The sequence below is a fragment of the Tyto alba genome, unplaced genomic scaffold (assembly GCF_018691265.1).
Source record: "Tyto alba isolate M040663 unplaced genomic scaffold, T.alba_DEE_v4.0 Super-Scaffold_20000042, whole genome shotgun sequence".
Lineage (NCBI taxonomy): Eukaryota > Metazoa > Chordata > Aves > Strigiformes > Tytonidae > Tyto > Tyto alba.
In genome coordinates, this window is record NW_024881293.1 from 7,996,117 (window position 1) to 8,014,064 (window position 17,948).

The 17,948-nt window shown below is 45.6% G+C and overlaps 2 pseudogenes; both read left to right on the forward strand.

Annotated features, from left to right (window-relative positions):
- Positions 1–7,241: 7,241 nt before the first annotated feature.
- LOC104363339 lies at positions 7,242–8,323 on the forward strand (annotated as a pseudogene).
- Positions 8,324–9,033: 710 nt separating this feature from the next.
- LOC116965266 lies at positions 9,034–9,775 on the forward strand (annotated as a pseudogene).
- Positions 9,776–17,948: the final 8,173 nt, after the last annotated feature.

A 17,948-nucleotide genomic window follows, 5' to 3' on the forward strand; every position in this document is an offset into this window, starting at 1 on the left:
TGAGAAAGTTCTTTAAATTTTTTTGTTGTGAGAAGCCAGTGTAATGATTTCTTACCTTTCCTTTTTTCTGACACTGACCAACACTCAAATGGGCCCTGCATCTATAGTTGGCACCAGAATCCTGAGAGAAAGCTTCCCCATCCACCCACTCATCCCGTTTTCTGCATCTTATATGTCTGTTTTTTCTTCCATTTGAGTTGCTGATACCCAGTTCTAAAAGAAGACTTATTTATTTTTTTTTTTCCCCCCAAGCCTGGGTTAAGGGAGAAACACATTTGCAGTGTTTTGCCTCTATAGGTACTACTTCATCAGCTGCTGAAAATCCATCTCCCACATGTCAGAGCACCTGAGTATCTGTAGGCATTAAAAAGCAGGCTGAGCAAGTAACATCTCTGGGCATACAGCACACTGCCTGTGCGTGTGCGATTCTGGCAGTGCTAGCTGGAATGGCTCTCATCAGACCAACGAGAAGAGGAAGCTTGTCTTGGGATTTGCTGTTTTATCTTCTGTCAAGTAAGGTTTGGTGGTGGGCTTCTGCATCAAAGTGGAGGTTTGAAGTTGGCTAGTCACTGGAAAGCCTGATTGCCTCTCTGTGCTGGTGGAAAAACAATGTGGCTTGCAAGTGCTTCCTCCTTAGAAATCTAAACAATGTATTATTTCCCAACAGAAAATTGGTAAGATCATTTACAGAGGGTTTTCTGGGTTCCCAAAATTGTTTGCTGAGAATCACTGGCTGCCCAGTGCTCTCACACCCCTTTTGCCGTATCAAATTCCTGTTTACAAAAGAAGAACTGGCCCTGCAAACTAAACTGAACGAAACAACTGAGGAACACAACATCATGAGAGTTGTCTTTAATTTCATCAATGGTTTTAAATATTTAGAAAGCACAGTGTAAACATCTTAAGAGCAAGCAGACAGATTTCTCTTGATGTTCGGAATTGTTGGGATTTATAAACAGAGAGGCAGTTCTCAGGGTGTGGAACCAATGTTTCAGACTTTCCACCGAAGTTATATATGCTCATGTCATTACAGCTCTTCCTTCAGCCTAAATTGTTGGCACAGCGTCCCGAAATGTTTCTCATTAGTAAACTTTTCATAACCTCCAAAACTGCAACAACTGTAGAATAAAATGTACCAGGATGCCAGCTGGAGCTGGCACTTGGCGCAGGGCGCTCCGAGCTGTTTGCTTAGCTGGATTTGAAGGATGTTCCAGACCAGCTAGCAGGACATGTGACTGAGTTTTGACCTAACCCGCTGGCCGGCTTCCAGGGATCCTGCAGCCTTCATGGGAATGCTTTCCACTTGTCGCTTTCAGACACAGCTTTTAACAATTTGCTCGTAAACCCAAGTCCAACAGCCATTGGAATATAGTTAGAGGTAATGGTAGTTGGCTATATAAAGTAACAATGAGATTCCAGAACAGCGTGGTATGTATAATGCTGAATTAACAGTTTTCCGAGGGTGAGAGAGCCCTGCTTTCCCTTTTTTCCATTGTACAGTCTCAGAACTCCCAACAACTCTGATTTCTTTAACAAAGGCTCTTACCTGAGCAGGCACGGAGCCCTGTGTGTAGCGGGTAGCAGCACACACAAGCTGTAAGCAGATGCCATGTAGACCACGTCTTTGTACCACCCGCTCGTCCTGAAGCGGTCCGAGTGGGGAGTGCTCTTGCCGGATTATAAAAAGCATTGCTTTGCTTTTGTCTTCGTGTCAAATGTTAGCGTTTGTGCTGAAAGGCATCAGGTGCGTCTGGAATTGTCCATCTGTTGAGACGCAGGAGGTGGCGTGTGAGCTGCCGCCAGGGATTTCCAGGGGGTCACGGCAGCGCAGAGCGAGCGCGACGCAGGCTGCACAGCCCCGTCCTCTGCGTCTTAATCCAAAAACTTGCCTTCTTTCTATTAGTATTCCAGGGCAACCTGTAGGAGACGGAGTTATTTCAGAGAGGGGAGCCACGAGGCCGCAGTCCTGCCATTTCCCCAGGAAAGGTTAATTTGTGGATGAGTGATTGGAGCTCAGCTTAGGGAAATTGTTTTACCTGATCCAGAGTGTTCAGACAATTAAAAAATGTAAGTCTTTCCCTCGAATCTCTTCATTTTCAAATAATCAAGACTATTATTTAAAGTATATGAATTTTCAACCAAGACTGTTATTTATGCATAATTCACATAATTTCCTAGGTATAGATCTTATTTTCTTTTCTCCAACATGGAAAATAACATGTAGACTCCAAGTGGTTCTCAGATGCTGAATTCCAAATTGTCTGAATTAAATCTGAATCCCAGTGGGTTCTGCACCTTCCCAGTTGTTCATCACTTGCAGGGTTTATTACATTTTAGATGATACTATTAAATCCAGACACCCCTAGAGATACTGGTTAGGCTTTGTGAATCTAAAGAGTAGAACACTATGAATGAGTCCCTAGAGCTGTTCCAGTTTAGCAATGCAGTAATTTAAGTTTCCTTCAAAAGGACAATGCATTGCAACTTTTTTTATAGTTTATAATTTGTTTACAATTTCAACTTCCCTCCCACCAATACCTTTTAGGAATTACAAAATAAATGTATTTTTCCCCAATTTAGATCCTTTTTTTCTATTTAGCACACATTGATTTTACTCCCTTCCCCAGTGCTTTTGCTCGCTGCCAAAATTAACATGTCTTTTTGGCTTTGCTTCCCAGCGGGTCTGTCTGGGGACGCTAGCAGGAGTGGGTCGTGCTCCCTCCCTGGCATCAGTGGGTGCAGCTGCCTACAACACCACCAAGGAGGTTTTGGTGCTGAAAAGTTCCTGGAGCCGGTACAAGGAGTCCGGGCCAGTCTCGTGTTTTGTAGGGACTTTTATAAGACTGTTCACTTGTAACAGCAGAGACTAAAACATAGAAGTTTTAAACGTTTTTGTTTCATGCCACGTGGTGGAGGGCCCAACCTTCCTGGCTCTGAGTTGCTTATTGAAACCTTTTATGGCTCAGAGCTGCAGACGGTGATGGGATGCGTGGTCCCAAGTGACTCGGCAGCATCCCCTTCCAAGTTCCTGCTAGCCTGCTGCTCTCAGGAGCTGGGCAGGCAGCTCCTTTGGCCCTGCTTGACTAAGTGTGACCCCCTGGGTGGCCAAGCCCTGCCAAGGGCCTGAACTTGACCCACCGGGCAGCTTCGTGTTCCTCAGGATCTGCAGCCACGCAGCCAGGGTGTCCTCAGAGGATGGGAGGGACCTCACAGGTTCAGCAGTCCAGCCCTGCTCAAAGGAAGGAAGAGCTACCCCAATTGCTTCTGATGAGCAATGGTGTGGGGTCCTAACCCTTTCTGCAGGTTAAGCCCACCTCTAGCCCACGAAGATCAGAGGGAAACCTCCCCTGGCCGAGCTGCTGCACCGGGACTGAGCTCCTGGAGCCACCCATCGCGGGGTCTAACGCTGAGGCCAGCTGCTCGTGCAGGGTTAACTGCTGGCCTTGAAGATGGGCAGCCCATATTGCGAGTCACAGATCTGCAGGGAAAGTGGAAAAGGAGGATTTTGGCCCTGTGGTGCCTGTAAAAATGAATGCAGAATGTTACAAAAGTACATGAAATCTGCAGATAGGGTTTTATATGTTTCAGAAGTGTTGAATATTAAAAAAACCCTCAACGGGAGTTTAAATAAACATGGGCAAGTGAGTCAGCAAGAAGATATAAAATCATCAGGAAAGGCTCAGTTTGTTTTAATATGGGGATTACTGTAAACACTGGGAGTGCATGGTAACAATTTGTAACCCATGTGTTTTGAAATATCATAACTGGTGTCAATAAACACATTAAAATTCAACTTCAAAGAGCTTTGTGGATGTTTGGAGTGTCACAAAGACATTGCAAGATGGGGATTTTAGATGGAAACAAGTATGGGAGCAATCAAACACAACTCCTATGTGGAGAAAAGGATCTTGTCAAGTGGTTAGAGCTAAGCATCTGTGATGGTGATTATTGCTTCTTACTGGCTAAGAACTGTTCTCAGCCTCTGATTTCTTTCACGCTGTCTCCCTTGCCTTCCACCCAAGATAGAGGAGAGATGTGCCACAATAAGGTAGTGGTTATATCTTGACTAAGAAAGCTAAGTTATTTGAAGGAGAAATGAAAGATAATTCATCCGGTCCCTGTCAAGTTTTTGAAGGACAAGGCAGGTCTTCCTTGGAGCTATATGTCTAAGATTTTCTAATAATTGTGTTAGCCAGCAAAATCAGTTGCCTGTAGGAAAACGAGAAAGACTCAGAGTTGAATGAGTTTGGGGAATGAACAAATTCCTTGCAGTTGTCCTCTTTTTCTGTGAAGCAAAAAAATCATGATTCCATGGATTTCATTAAGGTATTCTCTGATGTAGCGTCATTATTTCTGAGCTATCACCTGTATTTGGTGTACTGTAATCCCATCGCCTGTACCATGCCTGCTAGGAATGAGGTTATGTGCAGAAAAGAGTCAGCTGAGGATGACAAGACCCTCATAAATGCAAAGAAAAAACATGTAAGATATCAAAATAATCTGGTGTAGAAAGGCATGGATATAAGCATGTCTCCCTCAGTCTTTGGTCCTACTTGTCTCTCTTTTTGGTAACGCTTTCTAGATGTGGAAAGACATTTGTTCCTGCTGCGACAGATGTTACACGTTAGTTGGGCCCTTGGGGTTTACGGGGGCGTACAGACTAAGAGTTAGCCGATCCTTTTCCCTCTGGTTTTACTCCAGGTGAACTCGGTCCTTCCAAAGCTCATCACCCTTTTCTAGGTGCTTTCCTGTCTGGCCTGATTCACTCAGGACCTGCCCTGAGTTAGGTGTTTGTCTCTGGTAGTGCTTGGACAGAGGATGGCTGTGGAGAAAGGGCAAGCCCTGGCTTTCTGGGGGGGTCGCTCTGTGCGGGCGAGGGGTCGGCAACACAAAAAGATGCGTAAGCTGGTAAGTGAAAATGTGTGCTCAGCACTGATGTGTAGAGCAAGCGAGACTGGCCTATAAACAATGCGTTTAACTATCTATGAAGTTTTACAGTCCAATCTCTCTGTGGGACAGAGCTCATTTATGTTTGGTACGTTGTGGGAATTATGTTATTACTGCGTTTCTGATGTGCCTCTCAGCTTTGAGTTCATATTCCGTCCCGTTAAGAGGTGACAGACAGTGGATACCATCTAGTCAAGGCATTAGCAGCTCGTGTGGGATGGATTTGCTCATCTCAGTACAGTTCCTTTTGTGTCTCTCCACAGCTGGCAGCCCCTGGCAAACGCCGAAGGCCAAAGACAGGCTGGTGTTCAGAAAATGAGCTATCTTTCCATTCCTGGTGAGCTCTTGTCCTATCAGCATAAGCTATGCTGCCAGGTGAGCACAAGAAATTCTTGCTGTCTCATATTGTCTCTTCTATGAGTTCAATTTACAGTACTTCAGCTAAACACAAACAGTAATTTCTCTTATTACAAACCCTATAGTAACAAGGTAAATTCACACATGCCTTTTTTAAGGCGATTTATGACAGAACCAATATGAGGGAACAGATGAGCATTCCAGCGTCTAGGTTAAACCGCCATTTAATAATCACAGTCAATATTCCCTTGTTTCAATACCCAACATCATGTTCAAAACGGAGTGCTTCACTGTAAGCTGCATGCAGACCACGCAGGATTAAATGGGGTTTCTAGTGTGATGCATATAACAACCTCTTAAATGATTAGGACACCTGTTGACATTAATATAGAAGCATGCATGAAAACAAGTGTGCCACACACTGAATATATGTACACAAATATTAAGAGGATTAGAGAAATTGCTAAAATGGATAAAGTGGCATTTAACACACACGTGTCTGGAATCTAAGCAGAATGGAAATAACATACACAGAGCAGATCCCCTGTTAGATGGTTTGGGGTTTTTTTATTTTTTTCAGTAGTTCATCTGGGGTTTAAACATCTCTGTACAAGGAGGTCATTTGCTTGCACTTAAAGTTGCTTTTTAATATATATCTTTTTTTGGAATCTGCCTCTGATTCATAACCAGCTTCATTTAGTAGCTGGCACCTTTGCCATGCAAGCTGCAGGAAAAAGTAATTAAATTTAATAGAAGCCACCCTTGCTTTGAAGCTGCCCTGGATTTAGAACCACAAGGAGAAGCAATTAAACTCTGGCAGCCAAGGATTCAAACTGAAGTTATATAGTCTTTTTTTTTTTTTTTTTTTTAAGGAAATTTTCTCTGTAAATGGATTTGGATTGTCAGATCTGATTGGATTCAAAGTTATAGAAATTTCCTTCATTGGAAATTCTTCTCGTGAAGCAAAATTTAAAAAACCCCAACAATTAGATGTGAAATGTGGATCAGTTGTGAAAATCTAAGATATTTTTAATCCTTCTGAACAAACTTCAAAAAAATAGTTTGTGCTTCACAGCAAAATGCTGAATGGAAAAGGGAAGGGTGGAAGGAAGACATCTGCATGTCTGTTTATTTGCAGGCAGCTCAGCTTGTCAGCAGCCTAGGATATAGAATCATTAAGGGAAGGAATTTCTTTGCACTAGGAGGTATTATAAGCATTGTTTTAAACTGTCAGGGTTTTTTAAACCAGCAGGAGGTAGAAATTATTATTTTGCTCTTGTGATTTTACCAAAAAATAGCCTTTAAATTAAGTAACGAGGACAGGGAGAAATATTCCAGAATGCCATAATCAGTGCCAAACATAGTTTTAACTATTTAAAAATATCTTTAGGAGTTTCCCATAAAGGATCAAAAAGGATTCAGCTGAAAGAGGTCTTCTTTCAGTGCAGATGTTAGTCAGAAAAGCAAACTGATAATTCAGTTAATACTTACAAGGAGGCAAAATTGTCCTAATCTTCACCAACTCTTGGAAATATTTGTAGAGTCTCAGCTAAGCCAGAGGCACTTGTGAAAAATGTAATTGTTGTCATACATGTATTTTGCAATACGTGCTGTTCTATTTTGAGAAAAATAAAAATGCTATTAGGCTCACTACAAGGATATATTTATGGTCCATGATCTGTGGGTCAGACTCGGTGACCTGATTGTCCTCTGGCCGGAGTCACGGTAAAGCTACACTGGACGTATCCAGGGAAGTGTATGGGGTCAGGTAACTTCCTGGGAAAATGATGTACCACTGGCCGTTGTGAGGTAGCTGGGGACAGACATGTTGGAAACGCCAAGCTGTGCATCCCCAAAAAGACTTCCCTAGCAAAGGTGACCAGCCTGGAAATGGGGAGGGGGCAAACAGTGCCAGGGAGCCATCAGCTCTGCGAAGAATGTTTGACCCCAGCGTTTTGGATGTCCCGGCTGTAATCTTTGACAAGGGGTCTGGGTTATTCAAAGCGGGTTTCACGAGTGACAGTGGCCCAAGATCTGTTTTCACAGCAATTGTTGGTTGGTCATTCAAAAGTCAAGGTCCAAAAGAAGGGTCCTGTCCTGGAATTATCCAGCAGCCCATGGCATAGTTACCTACTGGAATGATATGGAAAAGATCTGGAGACATGTCTATGAGAAGGAGCTGATAAGCTAAGCCAGCAAAAGGCCAGTCCTGTCTGAAGCCCCCATCAATCCTCTGCAGAACTGGGAAAAAATGACGGACATCATGCTTGAAGGCTTCCTAGTGCCGGCTATGTACGTTGCAGTCCAGGCAACTCTGGCACTCTGTGCACCAGCCCATATTACTGGAATAGTCATGGACAGTGGGGATGGTATCACCCACACTGTCCCCATATATGGAGGATATTGTTTACCCCATGCTGTCTGCAGGCTGGATATTGCTGGCCAGGATATTATGAAATATTATACGAAGCTTCTTTTGGAGAGTGGACACACTTTTGCTAGCACAGCTAAAAGGGAAATTGTGAGAGATGTTGAAGAGAAGTCATGCTACGTAGCCTTAGACCCCATCCAAAAAATGAAAGCAAAGCCAGAAAAAATCATGAAAGAATACAGGTTGCCTAACAATAGAATCATCCAGATAGGCAACCAGCTCCTTCGTGCACTAGAGTCCTTTTTTGTGCCTGCAAACATTGGAGTTGAAGCTCCTGGTGTGCACAAAATGAGCCTCAACATCATCACGAAGCCTGACATCAGTGTGCACGAGAAACTTTATGGCAACATCCTGCTCTCAGATGGGTCCACGTTCTTCCCTGGCCTGGAGGAACAGATCCAGAAGGAGATGAAGCTGCAAGTGCCTGGAGACATGTTTGTGAGGATCACTGCACACCCCGAGAGAAACTGCTGTGTGGATTGGGGCCTCCATCCTCACCTGCCTGATATCTTTCAAAGAAATATGGGTCACTGTAAGAAATTACAAGGATTTTGGGGCAGAAAAGTCATTCACTGGAAATGCTTTTAAGGAGAATGTCAAACCAAGTGAATAGCTAGAACAAGAAAACCTGCTGGGAGCTGACTGACCTAAAAGGTGCTACAGCTGCCTGCGTATTTATTGGCTGACAAAACCTGTATGAAAATAAAACACTGGTAACGAGGATCTTACTGTTTATCATCTCCTTTCCCTTTCCCTTCCGCAGAGGTTACAGGTGTGCACATATCACAGGGATGCAGTAACTGCTTAACTGACTCACAGCCTGCCTTGGAGTCATATGGGGAGTAGCATACCTCCTCTGCTGGGAGATTCTTCCCTCTAAAGTCTTTGAGATATCTGGGGTTTGTGTTCTAAAACTCCCTCTCATGTTATTTTTGACCTCATTAAAAATGTTTCCTTTAAAAACCCAGCAAAACCCCAAACAGAATTCAAATATAAATCAATGCAAATGCAATTACTGTAACCGACCCTCCTCTGTGCCTGCGGGTCTGAAAAAATCCATTGATTCTCTGCTGTAATTTATCTGGGAAGTAAGAACACCCAGTTTCACTTCCAAGTACTAGCCCTGAATCAAAACGCTCCGCTCTGCCGGCTCCCCTGAGGAAGCGGCGCTGCCGGTGCAGCTGTGCAGTGCACGCTCGGCAGAGCGGTGCCTTTTTGTGGCCGGGGATCTAGAACGTTTTGCTGATGCTCGGTGCCAGCAGCCACTGCCAGGGACAACCAGCACCATCCTGCATGGGATGTGTGACTCCACAGGGACCCACGCAGTGATTTTTGACATCGGCTCTGGATGGAGTGAGGCTGCTCTCTCAGGGGAACAGGCACTCCCTTCGGCTATTTCTATTGTTGTAGAATTCAAACTTGTCATGTTTGGAGTGAGTCATAAGGACTGCTATATCAGAGAAGAAGCCCAGTCCGAAAGGGGCATTTTGTCTTTTACTTACCCAGTGGAAAATGAGGTAGTCACCTCCTGGGATGACATGGAGAAGATTTGGAGATATTTATCCGAGCATGAACCCAAAATGAAACCGAGTGAGCGGCCAACACTGCTGACCGAGACCACGCTCAATCCTTTGTCCCATTGAGACAAAATGGCTGAGACGATGTTCGAAAGCTTCCTGGTGCCTTCCCCTTCATGACTCTGTGAGTGCTAACAGCCCCCTATGCCTGTGCCCACACAACTGTTCTAGTGCTGGGCTGTGGCAACAGTGTCACCGTCACGGTCCCCATCTCCAAAGGCCATTGCCTGCATCGTGTCGTTACCAGGCTGGCTTTGCAGGCAGAGATGTCACCAAATGCCTTGCTAGGCTCCTCTCAGAGACTGGGCACTCCTTTCTAAGCACAGCAGAGAGAGAAATTGTCAGGGATATGAAGGAGAAGCTATGCTATGTTGCTTTAGATCCTAGCCAAAATATGCAGGAAAAGCCTGAAAACCTCATGTTCAAGTACATTCTCCCTGATGGAAGGGCTGTCAAGGCATGAGGGCAGCTATTCTGAGCTCCTGAGCACTTTATATGCCCGCAGAGGCAGAAATCCCAGGGCCAGGGTTTGGGTGAATGGTCCTCCAGAGCATCACCAGGTGTCATGAGCGTGTCCAGCCCAACGTCCTAAGGAATGTGCTGTTAACAGGCAGATCGACTCTTTTCAGAGATTTCAAGGACAGGCTTCTGAAGGAGCTCCAGACAGGAGTTCCCAAGACAACTCATATCAAGATCATCTTGCCACAAGATTGGATGTTCTCTGTGTGGGTTGGTGCTTCCATCCTTGCCAGCTTAAGAACGTTTAGGAATATGTGGGTTACCTGGGAAGACTATAGTGAGGTTGGACCAACAATACTTCAGAAAAAATGCTTTTAAAAATTTCAGTAGGACCATCCAGGAATTTTTAAGTGCCAATCTGAACAGCTGGAGAGCAGTTAATAAATCAGTACAAAAATAATTGATTTATAGTAAGCGATTTTATAACTTACTAAAGAAAGGTCCCTTGTGCATTGGGTTAAAGAAAGAGTCTTTGTTCAGAGCATTTTTGCTATCCAAGATGTTGGTTTTAATTCTAGAAACGTGTTGATCCCTGCTAGAACTGCAAACAGTTTGTCAGACTTTTAAACACTTGAGAACAAGCCACCTCCATCCCATGCCCGTGGGGGCTGGCTCCTTGCCATTCACCGTAAACTTCCAAAGAGTGGCAAGAGACTTCTGATGGAGAACCAGGAGGGCTTGGGGGTGTTGCTGACCCTTTGCCATAGCGCTGGAGATCTCCTGTAGCAGCCCTGGAGGAGCTCAGAGGGGACTGAACTTCTAAATTTGTTGAAAATAAGTTGATCTGTCTGTTAAAGCAGAGCTCTCAGACCCATAGTATGTCAGTGCTATTAGTGGCCTTACCACGTGTTTTGCTGTGCCACATCATGTAAAACATTGCTTCCGTTGGACCATCTGTGGGATTTCACTAATATTCTAGCATAAGGACTATGTGAGACTACATTTATATAATATGAAGTTAATTTAAATCATTAACTTCATCAGAGAGCACAAGGTAAAAGGTATCTAGTTTGGGTTTCCTTTTAGAGGACTCCTGAAAAAATATTTTGATGTCAGGCATCTAAGAGAAGGTAGAGGCAGTGGTCCCTAGCTGACGCTGATTCTCTTTTGGGAAAAGCTGAATATGTTAGGAGAAACATCACCAAGAGCTAGGGAAAGTGACAAAATAATCCTGCAAATATTTGCTTAAATTACTAAGCAAATCTGCCTTGCCAAGCTCCATTTTTACAAGTAATTCCACCAGATAAGCTTAACTAGTGTAAATATCATGGCTAACTGATTGGATTTCCAAAGTGAACTATGAAATTCATAACAAAGGTGTGAATTTTCAGCAGTGAAATTTGCATTCAAATATACAACTTGGAAATTATGCATTTACAGAGATCATGCTTATCCACACCTGCAAATACACAGACTTCACTCAGGCAGGCAATAGAAATCTCATCATAATTCATGAAACTGATTAGCACCATGATTTATATATTGTTCAAAAATTATTTGAAAAATACCTTCGAGATACACCTGAGAACTTCTTGAATTTGTTCAAGACTAACATGAAAATAGGAAAAGAGCTGTAATCTGTCTTGTTAATTATTCCGTAGAGTGTCTGGCTGTTTTCATGCAGCTCCGGAGATGAATCTTCAAACTCATTGATGCCCTCTGCTGCCTTGGGACTGATTAGTCGTCTATCACCTCCTCTTGCTGCCCTCTGAAGAATCATGACAGTCTTTTCCTTTTCTACAAGACACTTACAAGAGCTCTGAAGAGAGGCACACCTAACTGTGCTCAGTTGTCCGCCGAGCCCTGGAGCACTTCCTCAGCAGAGCAAGTGGAAAAATAAAACGGGCTGAAAGACCCGGCAGTGGAGGACGTGGGCAGGGGAGTGGAGGACGATTTGTGGATGTCTCCAGCAGTAACTACAGCAAGACCCACCTAACCTCATCCTCCCCAATGATCAGAGTGAAAGCATAAAACAAAGGGTCTGGAGAAAGGCACATAGCTTTCCTGCTCCACTTGGGCCCTAAGGCTTCAGAAAGCTGAGATATATATTATTTCATCAAGTTAATGCAAGTATTCAGAGCACTTTTAGAGCTGTTATGAAATCAGAATCAGCAATCTTGGATCTTTCTTCTGTTACAGTATGTTACCTTTTAGCAGCCCACGGGAAATGTGTAAACAAACGAGGTACAACTGTAGACAGTTTAAATATTTTACAGCTCACTGACTTCCATATGAGGAGGGTTTTGCAGTAATTTAAGTGTTCAGACTCCTGCTCCAATAATCTAATGCAAATAAAAATGCAAAAAACAGCGTGCTGGAAAACAGAGGGAACCTGAGCGAACAGTGCAACTCAAGGTTGTTGTCAGGAAGGAGAAAAGCAAAGCAAAAGAGCATGATAACTCTGCAAACCCAGATGCAGACACAAAATGTGTTTGGAGAGTGACACCTAGCAGAGCTCTGTGTGTGCTTTTGATGAGGTTTCACCTCTGCAGAACAAGATATTGCCTGGCATAATCCAGGATGGATTCCTTGATACCAATGCTGTTTTACATCGAGGGACCTGGTTCAGCTCCTCCCAGTTGAAAATCATTCAACAAATCATTATTACAGGTATGTAACACCCACAGTACTGGTTTGGCCTGGCTGTTTTCATTTACCTCTTAGGCATGACTTTGCTCAAGGACACACAACAAGATAGCAGGAGCTGGCACATGTTCCATGACTCTAGACTTTATATCAGCCTCTTCAGTCTCTTGGTCACCTTGCGTTTCCATCACTGCACAGGGCACTGGAAATTCATACTTGATTTTTATTTCATTTCTGCTTTGAAGAGTTCTGAGGTCTTAGTGAGTTGGGACCTTATTCCCTTGGCCCTCATGCCACAGAAAATTAATTTCAGGAATCCTTCCTCTGATGTATTTCCAGCTCTGCTCTACCTGTCCTGTGGATACCTAGAGGATTTAAATTGTAAACTCCTGGGATCTCTCTAGCCTCAGGAAAGAAACACTAGTTTGGTGACTATTGGGCTGGTTGCAGGGATTAAAAAGTCCGAAATTACTTCCTAGGTTTACCAGTGATTAGTTGTAGAATGAAAAGTTTAATCTTGGGCACATCAGGCATCGGTTCCCACTTACAAACACCGTCCTTTTGTTCTACCCTTCACTTGTCCTGCAAGCTATCTGGGGTAAGCGCTGTCTATTGTTTTAAGAGCATGTATCAGTGCAAAGACCTGGGACTTTGGAGTCACAAGATCAGAAACACAAAATCATTCATGAAGTTTGCACTGGAATTACATAAAAATCTCAACCTGCTCCCATGTTGTGGTTTAACCCCAGCCGACAACTAAGCCCCACACAGCCACTCGCTCACTCCCCCCAGTGGGATGAGGGACAGAATTGGAAGGGTAAAAGTGAGAAAACTCATAGGTTGAGGTAAAGGCAGTTTAACAGGTAAAGCAAAAGCTGCACGCAAGCAAAGCAGACCAAGGGATTCATTCCCCACTTCCCATGGGCAGGGAGGCTCAGCCGTCCTCAGGGCTCCGTCACTCATAACAGAAGACAAACACCATCCCTCTGAACACCCCCCCTCTTCCTTCTTCTTCCCCCAGTCTTACATGCTGCGCATGATGTCTGATGGCACGGGATGTCCCTGGGGTCTGCTGCGTGTCCCCCCCAGCTCCTTGTGCCCCCCAAGACACTCACTGGAGGGGTGGGATGAGGAGCAGAAAAAGCCTTGACTCTGTGTAAGGGCTGATCAACAAAAAACAAAACATCCCTGTGTTATCAGCACTGTTTTCAGCACAAATCCAAACCACGGCCCCATCCTAGCTCCTATGAACAAAATTAACTCTATCCCAGCTGAACCCAGCACATCCTGGCAGGTTTTTTTCCTTCCCTCCCCATCTCATTTAAGTTTCAATCCAGCAGCAGCTCTTTATTTTTCTTTTAAATGTCAAACATTTCATCATTTTGTACTTTCCCTATTCCCTGCGATTTTAAAGGTTTTATTGGTATGCAGTAATGTCAGCCTGGGACAATGCACACTGATTACCCAAAACAATGTGGTTCCTGTCACCCTGCCCGTTTTTGGTTGCGAGCTCTCAAGAAGCATACAAGAGCTCTTGCTTCCTCCCTCTTCTCCCTGTTATCATGTGCACAGTAAAAAAGGTGGGTTCAGATATACACTAGACAAATCCATGCTGAGCTGTGTGCGCACACTGCTGTAAAATGTGCCCTCAGCCCTGCCTTGCAGATCACAGGTCTCAGGGAGGATGGTGATGGACAGATGGAGGATGATGAGTATGGAAAGCAGCAGGACAGTGCGTGCCAAGTCCATCTCTTCAGAAGGGGCACAGGAGGAGGTAGGGAAACGAGCCCCTTTGTTCCCCAGGCAGGGCAATGCTTAGGGCACAGTACAGAGGAGCCTGACTTACTGGAATTCAGAAATTTTCAGAAGTTCCGAAGCTACCAGTCTTACCACGCCAGGGCAGGTAGCCGGGCTTAGCAAGCAAGGCCAGATACGAATTACCCAGGTAAATTAGGTGTTTCTTCACCATCCATGGTCAGAACGGAGCGATGCCAGCAGGCCAGCCTGCACAGCCTACTGCTGACAGAACAAACCGCGGCTTGAGGGAGCGTGGCAGTTGCCAAAGATGCTCGGCAACGTGCCCGTGCGGAGTGGGAGCCGTCCCGAAGATCAGTGGAGACCTGAGCCAGGAATGCTGGGCTGTGGGTCTGCAGCAGGCAGACTTTGCAGGGGTGTCCTGTGGAGGCGGGTGTGGAAACAAGCTCTGCGGACATTTAGAAGTGGCCAGAAAGTGTGACAGCATCACCAAAGGCAGAAAAATACCGGTGTGAGCAGCTCCATCCGCTCATTTATCAGCCACTGGCAGGTCTGCCTCCATTTCTCCAACTTTGGAAGCATCCAGGTGGGTACCTGAGTATGAGGGGTTTGATGCAAAGAAGGTAAGAACATCGCAGAGTTTTTCCCAGCAGAGATGTCGCTACATGGAGTGAGATGTAGCTCTGGGTGAGAGACGCTCTGCGGTCATTATACACATACCCACACGAACATGTGTGCCCACGCGTACACACACACACACACTGATTTTATTAAGCCATTCCATGCAAGTTTTTTATATATGTATATATTATTTTTATTTGGAAAACTTCAGAGTGCTTTTTTTCACACACAGTAAAGTTAGCTTTGCTGAGATTCATTAGTCCCCTTTCCCCCTGTGTGTAAATGGATCTCTCTCAGTTATGCAATGCAAGGGTACACAACCATGAAAAGTGCAGAGGCAGCCAAAAAAAGCATTGTTCTGAACTCGGACGTGTAAAATATTCATATTCAATAATAAAAAATAAAAAAACAGCCCTTAATAAAAAATTCACAGCATAAAATATGCATTGTCTTTCCATCCCCAGGGCTGCAGCAGTTTCCAGACCAACACGTTACATGGGTTTTCACTGCCTTGTTTTACTCAATTAATTCAAAACCAATTCACTCACAGACATCCCAGTATTAGGTGCCTAAATTGATTCTGATTTCTCTAAGGGCAGTGTATCTATGACTACAGTACTAGCGGGTAGCAGCTGCGAGAGTTCAAAGCATCCAACCTGTAAGCCCAGCCGTACGTCAGGCTGTCCCAGTTCTGGCGGTGTGTCCGCACGTCGAAGCGCTGTGCGGGGCACGGACGCACAAGCCGGCTCCGAACAAGCAGGAGAGCTCTTTCAGCACGGGGCTTGGGCCCCCTTGCTACCCCTATTTCTTGAACGAGCAAATTAGCCAACTGTTAACGTGGCTGAGCAGCTCTCCGTAGAAGTGGGAGCACATTTGGAGCAAGCTGAGGTGCCTCCGTGCTGCCCTGCACCTGCGGAACCACCACAGGAGAGGCACGCACGGGGAGGAGGGAAAAAGAAAGGATCTCGTCACTGTTTTACCAAAGGGAAGCAGAGACAGGTGGAAATAACCGCCTGGCCCAGATCCTGACCAAAGTATGTAGCAGAGCCAGGAATTTTATTTAGATTTTTTGCTGCATCCCCATCTAGTGCTGTAGCTGCGAGGCCAAACTGCCCCAGGACGTGCACGGGCGTCCCAAGGGGTGGTGAGGGCAGAAGGACGGGACGAGGGAGGCCGAGGACCTGCACTGGCAGGATGTATACGTACAGCGAGTTGTTTCTGCCCTGGAACGTGTTGTCAGGCAGTGGGCCTGCTAAGGAGACGCAGCACAAGACCCCTGATTCAAACAAGGAGGGGCTGCCATCGTTTTTGCCTTGCCCGCTCGGCTGGTTTTAGATCTTCGACGCATTGGGCCACTCTGCTTTGCAAAGGGTGATTCGGGGCACCAGTGGGCTGGGGGTGCCCCCTCCAGGTTATGTCACTGGGCTCCTCCGGACGCCAATGGCAGCGGGATCTGCTGCTTCACGTGTCTGTTTTGCACGGCTGGCATTTGGCACGCTTTGTCTTGCATCCTTAGTTGCAAAACTGGGACTCAAACACCAAACCCCTGCTTTGATGGGTGCTGCTTCGTGTAACTAGGGGCTGTGTTGGTCCCGAGAGCCCAGCAGTAGGGGAGAATATTAAAGTGATATTATAAATGTTGCTAAAGAGAACTCAGGAACAAGAGGAAAAGTTCTGAGCTTAAAACATTGTGCCTGGCACTTAAATTTTATGAAGATATATGGGAGAAAAGAATGAGAAACTCCAAACCAACCAATGCTTCAGCTGTTTCTTTTATCTAAGCTAGTTAAATGTTTTACATAGAACAAGTCCCAAGGAGTATAAATCAGGGGATGTAAGCTATGTTTTTTAAAGACCTCAAAATATAAGTTCTTTACCTCCCACGTTCTCAGGCCAAATATTTTAAATGGAAAAGCATGTGGGACAATAAGCATGTTTATTACCCATGTCTTTAATGACCATTCCCACCAAGGTGATTTGTTCTGTATCCACAGTCTGATATTTATATACGAGGAGAGGGAAGAACAGAAAAAGAAAAACCTCAGAAAAATCTGATGTTGAAAAAATTGTGACCGCAATTGGAAGTAATGGAATGTGCCATGATGTGACAGCTGTCAGTCATGTTTGAGATTTTTCTGCTTGGTGGAAAAAAAAAGAGGTAGGAGCTGTTCTTTCTCACTGCAGGCTCCAGATATACTTCTAATGGTTGTCAACTTTGCACCACAGCACTGGGCTTCCTTAAAAGGAAAATGAGAGAATTAAGTATTTTCACTCACTTTGAGTATCATCCTCATCTGCCTTTGCCTGTCAATCTTCCAGTGGTTTTGGATAAAAAGCATTTTGCTTCTTGAACTGTGCTTCTGCGTAGCTCACATAAAGAAAACAAAACGAACTCGCCATGGATGTAAGGGGCTGCATCATCCAATCTGAAAAAGGCCTAAAAGCCCAGGCATGAATCCCACTGCTGGGGCACGGTGGCAAAAAGGCAGAAGAACCTAGCAGAACTACGGCTGTGCTTCACGGGACGGCAGCCGCTCGGTAGCGGTACACCACCAGCCCCCCGCTCCTCCGCCTTGCAGGGTGCCTCTCAGAGCTCAGCGTGGGGTGGGGACAGGTGGGCGGCGGGAGAGGGTCCCCCGGCAGCTCCAGGGGGCAGGGATCGGGCGGGAGAGGCCTCCTGGGCGCCGGGTGGCCGGAGGGCAGCGGGATGGGCAGAAGAGGCCGTTGGTTAATGGCTGCGTCGAGGCTGCGAGAGCTGCCGCGGGCTCTCCTGCGCCACCGAGAGAGCCGGCTCCAGTGTGGGGAGCACCGGGATTGCCCGAAGGGGCCGACCGGTGAGCTGGTTTGTGCCGACCGGTGAGCTGGATTGTGCCGACCGGTGAACTGGTTTGTGCCAACTGGGGAGGCTCCTTGTGCAGACCGGTGAGCTGGATTGTGCCGACCGGTGAGTTGGTTTGTGCCAACTGGGGAGGCGCCTTGTGCAGACTGGTGAGCCAGCTTGTGCATACTGGTGAGCCAGCTTGTGCCAACTGGTGAGCTGGCTTGTGCTGACCGGTGAGTTGGTTTGTGCCAACTGGTAAGCCAGCTTGTGCAAACCGGTGAGCTGGCTTGTGACAATCAGTGAGCTGGCTTGTGCCAACCCGTGAGGTGCCTTG